Source organism: Myotis myotis, unplaced genomic scaffold (assembly GCF_014108235.1).
Source record: "Myotis myotis isolate mMyoMyo1 unplaced genomic scaffold, mMyoMyo1.p scaffold_m19_p_3, whole genome shotgun sequence".
In the NCBI taxonomy this organism is placed as follows: domain Eukaryota; kingdom Metazoa; phylum Chordata; class Mammalia; order Chiroptera; family Vespertilionidae; genus Myotis; species Myotis myotis.
Genome location: NW_023416335.1, coordinates 69,633,910 through 69,650,307, shown reverse-complemented (window position 1 = coordinate 69,650,307; position 16,398 = coordinate 69,633,910). Strand labels below are relative to the sequence as shown.

General features: G+C 37.7%; 1 pseudogene; it reads left to right on the top strand.

Moving 5' to 3' along the window:
- The first annotated feature begins 10,562 nt into the window (after positions 1 to 10,562).
- Positions 10,563 to 16,006, top strand: LOC118650442 (annotated as a pseudogene).
- The last annotated feature ends 392 nt before the right edge of the window (positions 16,007 to 16,398 follow it).

Here is a 16,398-nt window from a genome sequence, read left to right as displayed (position 1 = left end):
CGAGGGACCACGGGAGGTTAGCTGTGGGACCCCACTGGCCACCAGGGACAGCTCCTGCATTGACTGTCTGCTCCCTGGTGGTCAGTGCGTGTCATAGAGACCAGTTGACTGGTCATTCGGTCCACTAGTCGTAACGGTCATTTAAGCTTTTATATATAGAGATATTTGCAAAATGAACTAAGAAAATATGAGAAATGCAGAAGTGGTTTAATTTTCTATGATGAGTAGAAATTCTAAAAGTCAATAATTAGAGTAGGCCCTTGTTTTGCAGACCTTAATTTTAATGGACTTTGGATTTAATGGACAAAATTTTCAGTCCATGTGTCATATGTAAAAATTAATAAATACCCTGTTAATTTTAAAATGCTTTTAATCAAGATTTGTTTATAATTAAATTAACAGTTTATTTTTTGTTATTAACTCTGTTATTTTTAACAAATTTTTTGAATAGGCCGTATGTTGAAAAAACACTCTAGTAATTTTGCTGACATAAATGCATATTACATATCTACAACTATAGTCTACATACTTAAATCCAATAGTCACTGCTCCTAAACAATGTTTGGTGAATGATTAGCACATGATCACACTGTATTCAGAGAGGTAATTGTTTCTCTTGTCTCGTGGGGTGACTTTCTGCGACAGTTCTAATGCCTGCTGCTGGCTGACGTTCTGATCTGTGCCAAGCTGTGTGCATTTGTTTACTCATGGTGACTGGTGAATGCACACATTTACTAAGCTTATTCAATATAAATTTAAAATTACAGTAATACATATGGAAAACTTATCTGTGAAATTAAACTTTTCATACATACTTCATTTTAATTACATAAATGTGTCTACATAAGTAAAACCAAGTAAGCTAACTAATTTGTCAATTTTTTAACATATGCATTTGGAACCTTATTTTATTGTATAACAGACCTTCAGCTTTAATTGACACACCCTCACCTGAATTAGTCCATTATACTGAGGTTTTACTGTATTCAGATTCCTCATCGCATTCATTTATCCATTTATTCATTCAATAAACACACACCGATAACCTGATTAGTCTAGTGTACGAGATTCTGTTTGTTACAGAATAAATTCTCTGATACAGGCTTGTTTGAGAATAGAGAAAAAATGGAAATCTGCCCATTGGCCTTTATTCTTTCCCTTTCCCACTTGGCTTTCTGTATGCATGAGGATTGGTAGACATGTGTGTGGATGGCCGAGCACTTAGGTCCAGTTATCTGGCCAAATCGCCTCCAAGTACCACTGTTTAGTCACTCTTTGAGCCCAGGGGTACACCAGCCAGCAGGATAATTTTCCTTCAGGATTGGCCTAAGAAAGTGATCCACACAAAAAATTTGTGGAATTGCAGAATGTGGTCTATGAAGAGGGGTCATGCAAAAGTTCTGATGGGTCATATTTGCTTATCACTGTTGATCTTCTGTCATGTGGTGATAGGTGTTAAAAAAAGAGTGTCAGAGTAGCCCTAGCCAGTTTGGCTCAGTGGATAGTGCGTAGGCCTGCGGACTAAAGGGTCCCGGTTTTGATTCTGGTCAAGGGCACATGTCTGGGTTGCAGGTTCCATACCCAATAGGGGGTGTGCAGGAGGCAGCAGATCAATGATTCTTTCTCATCATTGATGTTTTCTATCTCTCTCTCCTTCTCCCTTCCTCTCTGAAATCAATAAAAATATTTCTTAAAAAGGAGTGTCAGAGTAGAGCACTCTGCAGATCAGGAACCAGTAGGACTCCTATCTCCCAGGTATAAGGTTAGTTCTAAACGTAAGTTCAAGCCTGCTGTATGTATTTTATTCTAATCATATTTTTTTCCTCTCTTCCATAGATGTAGCCACTCTCTTAATCCTTAAACATACAGTTTATAATTCGTTTGAATATTACCATATAAATATATATTACACAATGATGCACCATTTGCTATTTTCAGTCTTTATATATTTATCAATTACACTAACTAAATTGTAATAATTATATTGAAACTTGCTTTTATTCACTCAAAATTTTGTTTTTGAATTGGAATATGTAGATATGTTAGTGTAGGTAGCTAGATATTAATAAAGGAAGGGAGCAAAGCAGACATTAAAAAGCCTAGTCTACTAGGACGTTGAATCAGGTAATAAACCTGCTTCACTAAGAAGATACAGGTTCACACACTCTCCAGGGGATCACAACATTGCTCTGACAAAGGGATTAACACTCCTCTTGCCCCTGTTTAGGGAGAATTGACCAGCTTTCCACTTTCCCAGGGGCGCACAGCCAGTCATTAGCCAAAGTATCTAGGGAAAGATAAAACAATTAAGAGGAAATTCCTCCGTTGGGCACACGCCCAGTAGAAGCTAAGATGGTGCAGAAAGAGGTATGCACATGTGCACTAGGAACTGAGATAGCACCCGTAATGGGCAGAGCATAGCCTGGAAAAGGGATTAGATTGGTTCAGGGACACAGAACTCCGCATGATCATGAATGGGTTAGGGAAAAACCCAACACAAGCCTAGGAAGGATTGGGAAATAGATTGGTTAATTTGAAAAACACCTGGTCTTCCTCAAGTGTGAGAGAATATAATCGAAACTTAACAAAACTCTCAGTATGTCTCTCTAGCCTGTGTGCTCGGAGATTCTCTCTCCTTAACAGCCATGTGGTTCTAGCAGCTGCCTGGGGTCCAGCAGCTGCACAGACTCCAAGCCTGGATGTCAAAAATGGGCCTGGGCACAAGGCCAGCCCAAGCAGAGCCAGGAACAGACTAAGGCAGCTGGATGGGGACAGAGACTAACCTGGACTAAGCCTTGGCATAGCGCAGAATTTCTGGACACTGGCTTGATTTCTGGGCCTGATGAAGAAAAGGCTGGACTTCTTTCACAGCAGGATGGAGCTGAACCTAGGACAGCCCTTTTTTATCTCATCAAATTTCAATAAATCTTACCCCTGCGCCACAACCTCCTATGTGGGGGTCCACTTGTCATGGAGTCACTTTTCTCACGAATCTGTGAAAGGACCCCATTTCTACTGGCAACAGATACATGTACCTCTAGTTCTTCATTTAAATGTAAATATAATGCACAAGTATATGAATATAATAAGATGTAATTACATGAATTACCATAAGTTGTTTCCAACATTTAATTTAGACGTAAGTACTATAATGACCATTCTTTTTCACATTTCCTTGTACACACAAAAAGTACCTGCTCCTCCCCAAGTGTGAGAGAATATAAATTGAAACTTAACAAAACTCTCTCTTACTACTATTGAATCTCTCTAAATATATAACTTGAAGTGGAATTGATAACACTAAATTGTCCTTTGCAGTTGCCTGGAATATATAAAAGCTGCCATTGTCAAGAAGAAGGATTTATCGTCTACACTTCAGTTCTTTTGGCTGGACTAATGAATTAACATGAGACAAGATTAGTAAGGGAAAACAAATAATTAAAGCTTAATAACATGCATACCTACCATTATATTAAATAAGGGAGACCCAGAAACTCTTAGTAAGTTGCCCAAAATGGAGGAAGCTGCCTTTAGCTAAAGACAGAAGAAAATGTTGAGGTTGGAGAGTTAGTTACAGGAAGTCACCGGGAAAAGCACAGTAAACAAGAGTAAGATGGTAATGCAGATTTACTCATCTTCTTCACTGATAGTGAAGGTTCACCTGGTACAGAGAGGAAAACACCCTTATAAATTGTCCCAATTCCAATTATTAAAGAATTCATCTTTTTGCTATGCATTTGTAAAACCACTACTGTCATATCAAGTTTATCCCCTGTGTATTCATTATATTATATCCATTTTCTATCCTTGGCAATACCATATATGATTTAGTTACAATAATCTAAAACACATTTTGATATATGCCCATTATGTTCTCCTTTTTAAAACTTAGTTCTTCTCAAAGTCTTGAAAAATATACTCTGAGAATTTTTCTTTGTAGGATCTGAGTTTGTAGGATCATTTGGGAAATTATTTATTGTTATGATAACAAGTATGCTACTCTGTGAGTCTGCCATATCTTGGGATTCATTCAGTTGCTCTTTTATACTTTTACATTTTTAACATTAACATCTTCCAAATACTCTACTAGATTTAGTCATAGATAACATTTTTTAACCCTTTGGAATAGCATCAGGTTGTTCAATTCATTTTCTAATTTTTTTTTTACCCTCGTTTAAAAGGCTGTTTCTTATTGTTTATGGTGCAAATATTTTGAACTCTCTTTAGTTCAAATAATTTATGGAATCGCTTTTACTTTAAATATAGACAATTATGTTATATGAAAACTAGGATAGTGTATTAATTTTCTAGGACTTCCAAAACAAAGTACTATAGTCTAGAAGGCTTAAATAACAGAAATTTATTTTGTTACAGTTCTGTTACTAGACAAAAGGGGGTCCATTCACCTGTGCACATCAAAGCCCAATAGGATAGGAACAGGAGCTTGCAGCAGAGAAAGTAAGGGTTAATTTTAGGAGGTGGCCCATTCCTGGAGACAGGTGAGCTAATGCTCCCAATGGCTTCCAGGGGCTGGGTTAGATAGGGAAAAAATCATTAATCATGGTGACTGAAGGAGTTAAGGTTATGGTCAGGGTTGTGGTCTCACCTGATTGGTCAGCACACTAGGGAGCAGTTGATCAGTGCCTATGGTTCTGAATCAGCCATGGAACCCCTTTGTCTGGTTTTACCACTTTTTGGCCTGGAGCTGAAACACAACTGAGTTTTAGATTTTATCTCTAGCTTGATTGAAACTCTGTCTCTGTGGTCAATAGACTTGAGGCTTTGTTCCTAAGATTATTTGACGCTGATCAGAATCTCATTGTATTGAGGGATTAACCATTAAGGGAGTGGATAGGAAAAGGAGGCAGGTGAGTCAGGGTGCTGGATGAGGCCAGTTTGAATCAAAAGGAAAGACAGGTGAAAAGGTCATAGTAAAGAAATGAAGTTTCTGTGTGTTTACAGTTCTGGGGGCTAGAAATCAAAGTTCAAGTTGCTTAAGCAAACATATATATATTAGTGGCCTGGTGCATGAATTCATGGATGGGTGGGGTGCCAAGGGGGGTAGGGGAGCTGGGACATTATCAGCCCTCCTGGCAGGTGGTGGGATGCCCTTGCAGGCCTAGGATCCAGATTGGTCCCGCTGACATTGGCGCCAGTTGTCAGGAGCCACCTGGCGGCTTCTTTTATATTATTTCTTCCTCGTGGAGTGTCTAGGGAGAGGAAGGGGCTGCAGTGCTGGAGGCCGACTTCCAGGAGGCCAGTGGCGCTATCGGGATTGTGCTAGCAGCACTAGTCCATCAGTGCCTGGCCCATTCTCCAGACCTGCAGGACTACTGAGGGAGTGAGTAGCTGCCACCAGGCTGGTGGGCTGCCAGGATGGGTCTCAGCTGAACAGCACTCCCACTGTGAGAGCACACTGACCACCAGGGGGCAGCTCCTGCATTGAGTGTCTGCCCCCTGGTAGTCAGTGTGTGTCATAGTGACTGGTAGTGTTTTGGTCGGTTGCTTAGGCATATATATATACACACACATGGCCCGGTCCATGAAATGGTGGGGCGGGGAATCCCTCAGCCTGGCCTGCACCCTCTCACAATCCGAGACCCCTTGCAGGATGTCTGAGTGGCTTTCCCTATAATTCAGTAAAGCTCTTTTAATCAAAACATGCTTTACTTTATACTGTTTTAAATAGAATATATGATATTTTAGTGCTTTTCTATAAATTTATCACTTTAATGCCTTCCTCATATATTTTATATATCTTTTAAAAAGTTTAGATATGTCTACTAATATTTTCTTTTATGCTTTACAATCCTTTTTTGTCTTAAGTAGTTTTTTCTGTTCTTATATGTCTTTTTTTATCAGTTGTAAACAATTATCCTATATAATGAAAGGGTAATATGCAAATTGACCAAACAGTAAAGTGAGGTGGTGGTTTGGACTTCAAAGGGATTATAGGCAATTCAACAAGTAGGTGAGAAGGCGCAAACATTGCCAAACAAATTCTTGCTGGGCCACCTAGAAACAGTAGAACACAGAAGGGCGTCCAAAAAACAGGCTTTGTTAGGTTCCTCTCTGTCTGCCACACTCAGTTCATATTATGCTAAGGGGATAACTCCTTTTCTTGAAGCAAATATTTCTATCTGAATCCTTTAAGCTGATAAGGTACAGGTAAAAGACTCATCTTTAGTCTTTTATTTCTTAAAAACTACCAGTTTAAAATTATATATATCCCGCAAATGGGTGACAGAATTGTGCTCCCTCTCACTCCTATGGAAATATATAACTTTATTAGCTATGCATAATATGTTTAAGATTAATGTTTACTGGGTTTATTTGGCAGATATTTTCATTCTCTTGATTGCAGTGATGATTTCACACATAAATCAAAATGAGTCAAATTAGAGACATTAAATATGCAGTTTATTGTATGTAAGTTACACATCAATAATGTTAAAATATCTTGAATGAAAGAATTATGATGTGTATTATTTTCTGGTGTGTTCAAAGTAAAAAAATGGAAATTCATTTTTCTTTACCTATTATTTCTTATTTAAGGAGCTTTGTATGTGAAGTTAAAAGAACTGAGTGAATAACAATATTCAGAATATCATTAATAATAAAGACAACTAACATTTATTCAATGACTCTATGTATCAAGTCAACTTCATTCTTCCTATCATATATGGAAGAAAATACTTTTTTTATTTCTTTCTTTTTTTTTTTTAATACTCACCCAAGGATATTTTTCTATTGATTTTTAGAGTGGAAGAGACAGGGAAAGACAGAAACATTGAAGAGAAAGAAACACATTGATTGGTTGCCTCCTGCACATGCCCTGACCAGGGTCTGGCCTGGGGAGGAACCTGTAATCAAGGCAGGTACCCTTGGGAATTGAACAAGGAACATTTCCATCTATAGGCCAATGCTCTAGCCACTGAGAAAAACCAGCTAGGGCAGGAAAATATTTTATTACCTCCAATTCAGAGATGAAAGATAAAAGTAAACTCAGAGAGGACAAGTAGTAAGTTGTTGAAGTAACATGGCTAATTGAATGTGTCAGCTGTGCTTTCACCATAAGCCCATCAAATTCAAAACTTGTGCCCTATGGACTTCAAAATACAACTAAAAGACAAAATGGACATCATCCAGAACCACAGGAAGGCTGGTTGAGTGGAAATTCTACAACTAGAAGAAAAGAGAAAAGCACACTGAGACTCAGAGGAGGTGTGGAAGTAAAGTGCAGAGGTACAGAGGCACACGTGGAAAGGGCTGGCAATTGAGGACAAGGCTGTCTCTTTCAAACAGGAGGGAGTCACAAGCTCCCGACTGCTCTGAACTCCAGTTCCCGGCGAGTCTCTGGGGACCCAGACTCATACAGGGAGAAACTGGACTGTCTGGCAAAAGGCGGAACTTGAGGGCAGCTTTCTCTCAGAGGTGCTTACAGCGATTACCTGGACACTGAGAAGCGGGGCCTCTAAGGGTAGGACTGAGGAGCAGCCATAGCTGCTTGCTCCGCCCTGTTGATCCCATGAGACCTGGCCCCACCCAAGCTGTGCACAGAGGCTTTTGCATACGAAAGGCCTGGCCCTTTGCAATCTGAAAATTACCTAACAAACTGCATCTGGGTCAGAAAGACCCAGAACTTCCAAAAGAAGGCCCAAGGCCCCACAGCAGCTTGCATTGCTTCAACAGCTGGGCCTCATCTGGGCACCGCCAAACCCCAAACAAAGAAGAGGAATCTGCAGATCTCTCCATAGCTCCTGCTGGGTAGCCTCAGGCAGAGGCTAAATTAGAACCTCCTTAGAGATCCAAGAGCCAGTGTGCCCAGTGGTCAGAGTGGGACCATCCAGATTACAACTCCTCAGATCCATAAGGGACACACTCGGGGGCAGACTCAGTGAGCACCAAAGCCCCACTGAAGCAAGTCTTACCCCAGAAGGGTGTCTCCAGCACAGAAGTTCTCCCACTGCAGACACAGCTCATTCTCACAGCCAATTGGCCTGGAGGTCAATTCCTCCCAGTGATACTTACAACAATCAAGGCTTAACTACAATAAGACTGTGCACAAAGCCCACAAAGGGGTGCACCAAGAGTGTCCACCTCAGGTAATTGGGGAGGCTGAGCCACTGGGCCCTATAGGTCACCTAGCACAGAAAGCCACTCTATCAACACAGGGAAGCATAAAAAATACGGAGACAAAGAAACAGGTCAAAAATGACAGAAATGGAGGAAAGCAAACTATTGGATATAGAGTTCAAAGCCACACTTATAAGGTTTTTCAAGAATTTTCTAGAAACCACCGATAAATTTAGAGAGACCCTCAAGAAATCTAGTGAGACTCTTGAAGTAATGAGAAAGGACCAACTAGAAATTAAGCATACACTGACTAAAATAAAGGATATTATGCAGAGTTCCAACAGCAGACTAGAGGATCGCAAGAATCAAGTCAAAGATTTGAAATATAAAGAAGCAAAAAACACCCAACCGAAAAAGAAAAAAGAAAAACAATTCCAAAAATATGAAGATAGTGTAAGGAGCTTCTGGGACAACTTCAAGCGTACCAACATCAGAATTATAGGGGTACCAGAAGAAGAGAGAGGGCAAGATATTGAAAACCTATTTGAAGAAATAATGACAGAAAACTTCCCCTACCTGGTCAAAGAAATAGACTTACAAGTCCAGGAAGTGCAGAGAACCCCAAACAAAAGGAATCCAAAGAGGACCACACCAAGACAGATCATAATTAAAATGCCAAGAACAAAAGACAAAGAGAGAATCTTAAAAGCAGCAAGAGAAAGAAACTCAGTTACCTACAAGGGAGTACCCATACGACTGTCAGCTGATGTCTCAACAGAAACTATGCAGGCCAGAAGGGAGTGACAAGAAGTATTCAAAATGATGAATAGCAAGATCCTACAACCAAGATTGCTTTACCCAGCAAAGCTATCATTCAGAATTGAAGGTCAGATAAAGAGCTTCACAGATAAGAAAAAGCTAAAGGAGTTCATCACCACCAAACCAGTATTATATGAAATGCTAGAAGGTATCCTTTAAGAAGAGGAAGAAGAAGAAAAAGGTAAAGATACAAATTATGAACAACAAATACACATCTATCAACAAGTGAATCTAAAAATCAAGTGAATAAATAATCTGATGAACAGAATAAACTGTTGATTATAATAGAACCAGGGGCATAGAAAAGGAGTGGACTGACTATTCTCGGGGCGGGGGGGGGGGGGGGTGCAGGAAGAGACTAGACAAAAATCGTACACCTATGGATGAGGACAGTGGGGGAGGTGGTAAGGGCAGGGGGTGGGTGGGAACCGGGTGGAGGGGAGCAATGGGGCAAAAAAGAGGAACAACTGTAATAATCTGAACAATAAAGATTTAATTAAAAAAATACAAACAAACTTGTGCCCTATGAAATGTGCTGTTTTGCTTGCAGCATTGCTATGCTCCAAAAGTACTCTGAGTGTATTTATTTTAGCCCATTCTATGCTTAAAATTATTCTGAGAGATTCATCAGTGGGAAAACACACACACCTGAAAAAGATGTGCCCTTCCAGAGGGATTTCAGACTAACTGCAAAATTCCTTGATTCTCTACTAGAGGTACTATATCAAGAATATCAAATTCTTAAATATTTAGGCTCTCTTTTAATCTCCGTATATATTTTTTATTTACTTTGCCTAGGCATTTTTTTCAAGAATAGTGTAATACCTTTTTCAGGACTATAGTCTTGTACACTCTTCTGCATAGCATGGTTCTGACCTAAATTGTACAACTTTATATCGTGGAGCTGTTTCCCTGGCTCACTTTATTTTCATTGTCCATCCCTCAAACTGTCCACATCCTAATCCCCACAAACAGTGAGTATACTGTTTTACATGGATGGGGGGAAAACAACAGCATTGTAGATGTGGTTGGTGAGAAAGGCGATAATCCTGGAATGTCCAAATGGACCCTATGTTATCACAAGGCCCCTTGAAGGATGAAAGTGAGAGAAGAGTCAGATGATGGACTATGATGGCAAGCAGAAGTGGGGGTGAGTGGAGAGGAAGATGCTATACTGCTAGCTTTGAAGATGGAGAATGAGGCCATAAAGTCAAAGAATGCAGAAAGTGTCTGGAAGCTAGACAAGAAAAGCTAATGGGTTCTTTCCTAGAGCTTTAGCAATGAAATATGCCTATGAATGAAACATGTCCCATTTTTAGGCTTCTAACCTCTAAACTATAATATATTAATTTTTGTTGTTTTAAGCCACACTACGTGTGTGGTAATATTTGACAGCAGCCATAGAAAACTAATACACTGGAATGTTTACCTGGAATAATGTGAGATAAAAAATTTTAAAAGAGTGAAAATTACACTCACGGACAAAGTGATGTATTCAATATGATGACATTACTGGACTAAAAATGGCATTTTATTTTGCATCATTTACTTGAAATTTGTGAGAGTTTATTTAGTGAAAAATAGGTACCTGGACTTTTCTGTTGTCTGTTCCATTAGTTCACTTTTTTAAAGTTTTGCCTTTTATACTTTTCCTTTCAGCTTAGAGCATGGATTCTATGGTTGGAACTATAGCAGACACTTTGAGATATGGTGGTAACTTAAGGATGGGTACTTCATGCTATGAATAATGGAATGAGAAGATGGAGGGAAAATGAGACAGTAATGCCACTGTGCTATTACTGCATGGCCTGAAGTGACCCATCTCTAAAGTCCAAGTTCTGTAAAATAAACATGTAAATTGCTATTTATTGATTAAATCTATTTTTTTTCTTAAAAAAAATCTTTATTGTTGAAAGTATTACATATGACTCCTTTTATCCCCCACTTACCCTGTATAGCTCCTCCCCAACCTCACCACCCCAGGCCTTCACCACCCTATTGTCTGTGTCCATGGGTTATGCATATATGCATACAAGTTCTTTGGTTGATCTCTTCCCACCCACACACCCGCTCCTTGTCTCTGAGATTTGACACACTCTCTATTTCTTAATAGTTGGATTCATACATATTATACTAATTATAAAATATATCAAACATTTTTTCTAATTACTTATTTAAAACACTTTCTCTCCTAAGTTATGTGTGTAAGTTAGCCTTTTTGTTCCTATTTCTTTTAATTGCTGTCTCCTAGGACCTAATTACATGTCTAGAGTAGGAATTCCACATTAGTGTTGCTCTTTGAGTAAGTGACTTAACTTCTCTAATTTTTAATTTCCCCCATAATAGTTTAATAACATATAGTTGATAGATTCTAAAACTCAAAAAGATATGTATGAGATTTGAAAAAGAGCAAAAAAGTATCACAATGCTTAAGACATTGCGGGGAAAACAACAACAAAAAAGCAAGTATATTCAGCAACTGTTGCCATTAAGTGCAAGGTGTTTTGGTCTCACCATCTAATTTAATTTTGTATAAATAACTTTCATAAGTCTGTAGTATAGATGATATTTTTATTCTTCACTAACAAATAAAAAAAATAGATTCAGGAAAGATAAGTAACTTTTCCAATACTATACATCAAATATAAGGCTGGAAGTGTTGATCTGTACCAAACACTGAATCCCCAGTTTATATACATTCCATGGTATCACAATGAGTACAAACAGTACAAATTAGTATATACCATTAAGTACATAAAATTCTCAATAGTAATTTAACTAAATGACAGATTTATATACCTGTTTAACAGTGTTTATATTTAGTATTATAAGAATTTATTCTTAAAATTTGAATAAATTCCTGGTCATAAGAAGATTATTTTCCACCTAAAAGATGACACAGAATTCTCCTTAAATAATATTTTATTTCTTAACTAATTGCCTTTTGTTTATAGAGCCTATAAAATACATATGTTTTTTTAAAATACAATCATAATAAGGTCTAATGTGAATCCAAAAATATTATCATTTTTGACTATTCTGTGCATGCAGATTCACTTGACATAAGCAGAATTAGAATGAGAAATTCATCTCCTTCATTTGTCATATCATGAGCCACTTTGGCTAATCGTATTGTCTGTGTAGCCAGACAACTGGCATCTCAAAAATTGCTCATCTACTTCTGTTAAAGTCAGTGGAAGCTATACTGTGTATCTCTACTCACCATTTTGACAGTTTGGACACAGGAGATAATGCATCACAAACAACCTACCAGAAATTGTATACTAAAAAGAAAAAAAAGAACATAATAGATTTGCAATTTATTCTGTTCCTTTACTTATCAGCTTTCTACATATGGTTGATTTAAAACCTCATAAAAGAGTCAAAATATTATTTATAGTTTTCTTTACTAGAAATGAACACATTTTGAGCACAGGCAAGTAAAAATATGAAATATGTTGAAATGGTTTTGCTGTTCAGTCCAGGACTTAAAAAAATGCAATGTAGGAGAACAGTATGATTCAAGAAGATGACTATTTCAGGCAGATAAAAGCTAACATTAATAATAAAATGTTTATAATAGTGTTTAGTAATGTAGGTGTCCCAGGGATGATTTTGATACATCTCTAGTTATGAGAAATATATATTGAGTTTGTATGTTTTGGTTTATTTTCAAAGTAGAACATATTCTTTTCAGAAACAATTAAGTTTGTGGTTATAACCAAATATAGAGAACATTTTGCAAAATGAGCAATTTTAACAACTTTAGCATGCATTATATTCTTTAAGAAATAAAAAAATTCTATTTTTGAATACATGTGGAAAACATAAACATTATAATAACACTCACATCAATAATAGTTGGATTCTGAAAGATTTAAATTCAATTGACCACATTTAATAATCTATAATATCTGGATTTTCTTATACATGTCTTTAAACTGTTCAAAAAAGAAGTGTTCTATTTAAATCACATTCATTCTAAATAAATCTACCATTATCATTAGTTACTGTTATTTGCTTTCCTGTAAAGTGAACTATAATAAAAATATCAAAAGGCATACTGAAGAGAACAAATATACCAATTTTTTTTTCTCATAAAGCTATCAATTATTAGGAAATCACATAAATTATTTGGTCCAAATGTTTCATGTATAATAAACCTATTTTTAAAAATGTATATTATTATTTTTCAGTAGGACAGATATGCAAAGAGCATTATGAAATTTATGTATGTGCAAAAATTAATTTAAAAATATCAGATTGAAAGTATCTAAGAGAACATGTTTTACAAAAGAGTCCTTAGTGTAGAAACTAATAGCAACTTTACTCCTTTGTCTAAATGAGAACTAGGATTAAAATGAACTTAATTCAAATAGCTTATTTTCCAAAAGAGGTAAATGAAAAGAAAGAAGAACAAAGAATTGCTTATGACTACCCTATATTTGACAAAACACGGAAAAAAAATAGTGAGAAAGAAGAGGAGTATGTAATAGAAATGTGCTGCCTCAGAGTATGGGTATCTCACGATCCAGCTTCTATAACCACACAACTGAGAAAGGGTCATTTCTTTCATCATAATTAAAGTGAGAATTCTCAATTCACATCAACCACACTTCTACCACAGGAGACAAGAGACTCCCAAAAGAGCTTTAGAAAGATGTCCTCAATTTTCCCAACTCCTTGTGTTCTACACTAATTGGCATTGCAGGCAAGACCAATTGTCCCACAACTTAATAGACACTGTTGACAAATAAAAGAATAAAATGGGAGAACATTGGGACTTTCTATAAAGCCATGCTCTGTAAATATGACCATTTTAGTGTTAGAAATAAAGTTATCAAAATAACAATCTTGTGCACACGGAAACAGACCCACACACACATATACAGGGTGAGGCAAAAGTAGGTTTACAATTGGGAGTATAGGAATACAGTTTATTCTTGTATTTTTATTTATTAATTATTTTCCACATGAACAACTGTAAACCTACTTTTACCCTACCCAGTATATATGACAAAATGACAGAAAAATGGGGAAATAATATACCTTTTAATGAATCACAGTGGGGGGGATATTAACAAATGAAAAGTGTTCCTTGACTCAGCCCAAAGAATAGATCAATCCAAAGGAAAAACCATAGGGTGTTAAAGATATAAGAAACTATCTTGATGAAATCACAATAATGAAAAAGTTTTTAAATATCAATCTTAAAGGAATGCTAATCTTTAATACTAATAAAAACAGCACATTAAAATTAAGAATTCAAATAATCACAAGATACCAAAAAGAGAATAAAAATGTATCAGCATTGTGTAAAAGCCAAAAGGTGGAAGTGAGAAAGCCACCATGTGTAGGATGGTATTTCCAACACATATAATTAATGAATGATAAGCATCTAAAATATATAGAGAACTGTATATGAATCAATAAAAAATAAACTCTATAAAATGGACAAGGGACTTGAAAATCCACTATAAAAAGAGTAAATCCAAATTTCAATGATCATATTAAAAGTGATTAATGCCATTATTTTCTAAAAAGTTAAAATGATTGTCAAAATGCAAAATGCATAGATACATTCTATATTTTCAAAAATTAAAAATATCTGATAATTCCAAGGTGAGCATATGGACCAAATAAAACCCTAACATTCTGCTATTAAGTAATTTCTTTGGATACAATGAAACATTATCTTAGTAGGTAAAGACATCCAAAACTTATGGCCTATTTTTAAGTAAACAGCTTGAAGAAACAAATATTTGTGCAGTTAAGATACATGTTCCACAATTTTCATACCAGCTATTTCATTACACCCTCCCCCCTTCCCCCTTCCCCCACGCCGCTGCCCAACCAGCCCCGGCTCCCGAGGAGCGCCAGGAGCTACCTCTGCCCCAGCCCGCAGCTCATCCTCGGCTTGGAGGTGCGGGTCATGCTGGACCACATCATTGAGGACGCACTCGTCGTGTCGTTCCGCCTTGGAACCATAAAGTGGATGGGGAAAAGCAACATGAAAGCCAGAAAAGAAACGCTGTGGTGAAGGTTTCAAATATTGCTCACAGCAGAGGTAGAGTAGTCAAAGTCCCTGCTCAGGCGAAGACCTCAGAAGCTCAGTTAAGTACTAAAAATGCGCTCCAGAGTAAGAACATGGATCATGCAAAAGCTCGGGAAGTGTTGAAAATTGCCAAAAAGGCACAAAAGAAGCGACGTGAAACCTCTGCATCCAGAAATGCACATTCAAAAGTCCATTTCACACGTCGATATCAGAATCCTGGCTCAGGTTCCCTTCCACCCCGGGTTCGTTTAAAACCACAAAGGTACAGGAATGAAGAAAATGACTCTTCTCTGAAGACGGGACTTGAGAAAATGCGGAGTGGCAAGCTGGCACCCAAGCCCCAGTCTCCTTGCACCTCCACCCGCTCAGCAGGTGAGGCCCCTTCAGAAAATCAGAGTCCCTCAACAGGCCCTGAAGAGGCCAGCAGTGAGGTTCAGGACACAAATGAAGTGCTTGTGCCTGGTGAGCAGGAACCACAGACACTGGAAAAAAAAGGGCAGCAAAAGAAATATCTCTGCGTACATGATCCTAAAGCAAAAGAAATCTGGCTCTCCCGGTGCTTCAGTGTGTAGCGTTGATAGCACAGATGATTTGAAATCCTCCAACTCTGAGTGTAGTTCTTCTGAAAGCTTTGATTTTCCTCCAGGCAGTATGCCTGCACCTTCCACCTCCTCCGCATCCTCTTCTTCAAAGGAAAAGAAAAAGCTCAGTAATTCCTTGAAAATTAAAGTCTTTTCCAAAAACGCATCACACCAGATGGCAGGACCATCTGTGTAGGGGACATGGCTTCCCTTGGTGACCAGCCCGTATTCTTACTATAACTGTGGGTCGGAAAGATAACAGCCTCCTAGTTCGACAGGAGGCCCGTATTTCAAGGTTCGGGTCTCCAACAACATCTTTCCTTGCTCTTTCGCAACTGTCCCCCTTTTTAGAAAACTTCCAGTCACGCTTTAATAGAGAAAGGGCCTGTATCGCAAGGCTATCACAGAGGCAGCTAAGGCTGCCAAGCAGCCGACCCCGGAAGTACGGGCTATGTTGACACAATTTGAAGCGTGAACACGGACAGTAAAGCAGGCAAGAACCACTGAAAGGTACCACAGATTTTTCTAGTCTAGTTAGGAGGAACTTCTGCAAAATAGCCTGGCCAAATTGAAGAGAGAAATTGAACTCAATTGGCTGCTTTTTTTTTTTTTTTTTAATAAAAACTTACCTTATAGCCATTTTTAGACTGAGAAGCTAAACTAAACAAGCAATCAAATTTCGTCTTAAGGTTGTGAGATTTTAGTAGTATTTTTCAGTTTTAAAGTCTAAAACCACCCAAAGGCACAGGAGCCATAGCCTCAACTGAAAATGAATTTTTGCAGGGACTATTGCCATTTGTACCTAGTACTGTGTGTAGGTGTGCATATATACACTTAAATATGGGTGTGTATATATACATATATACT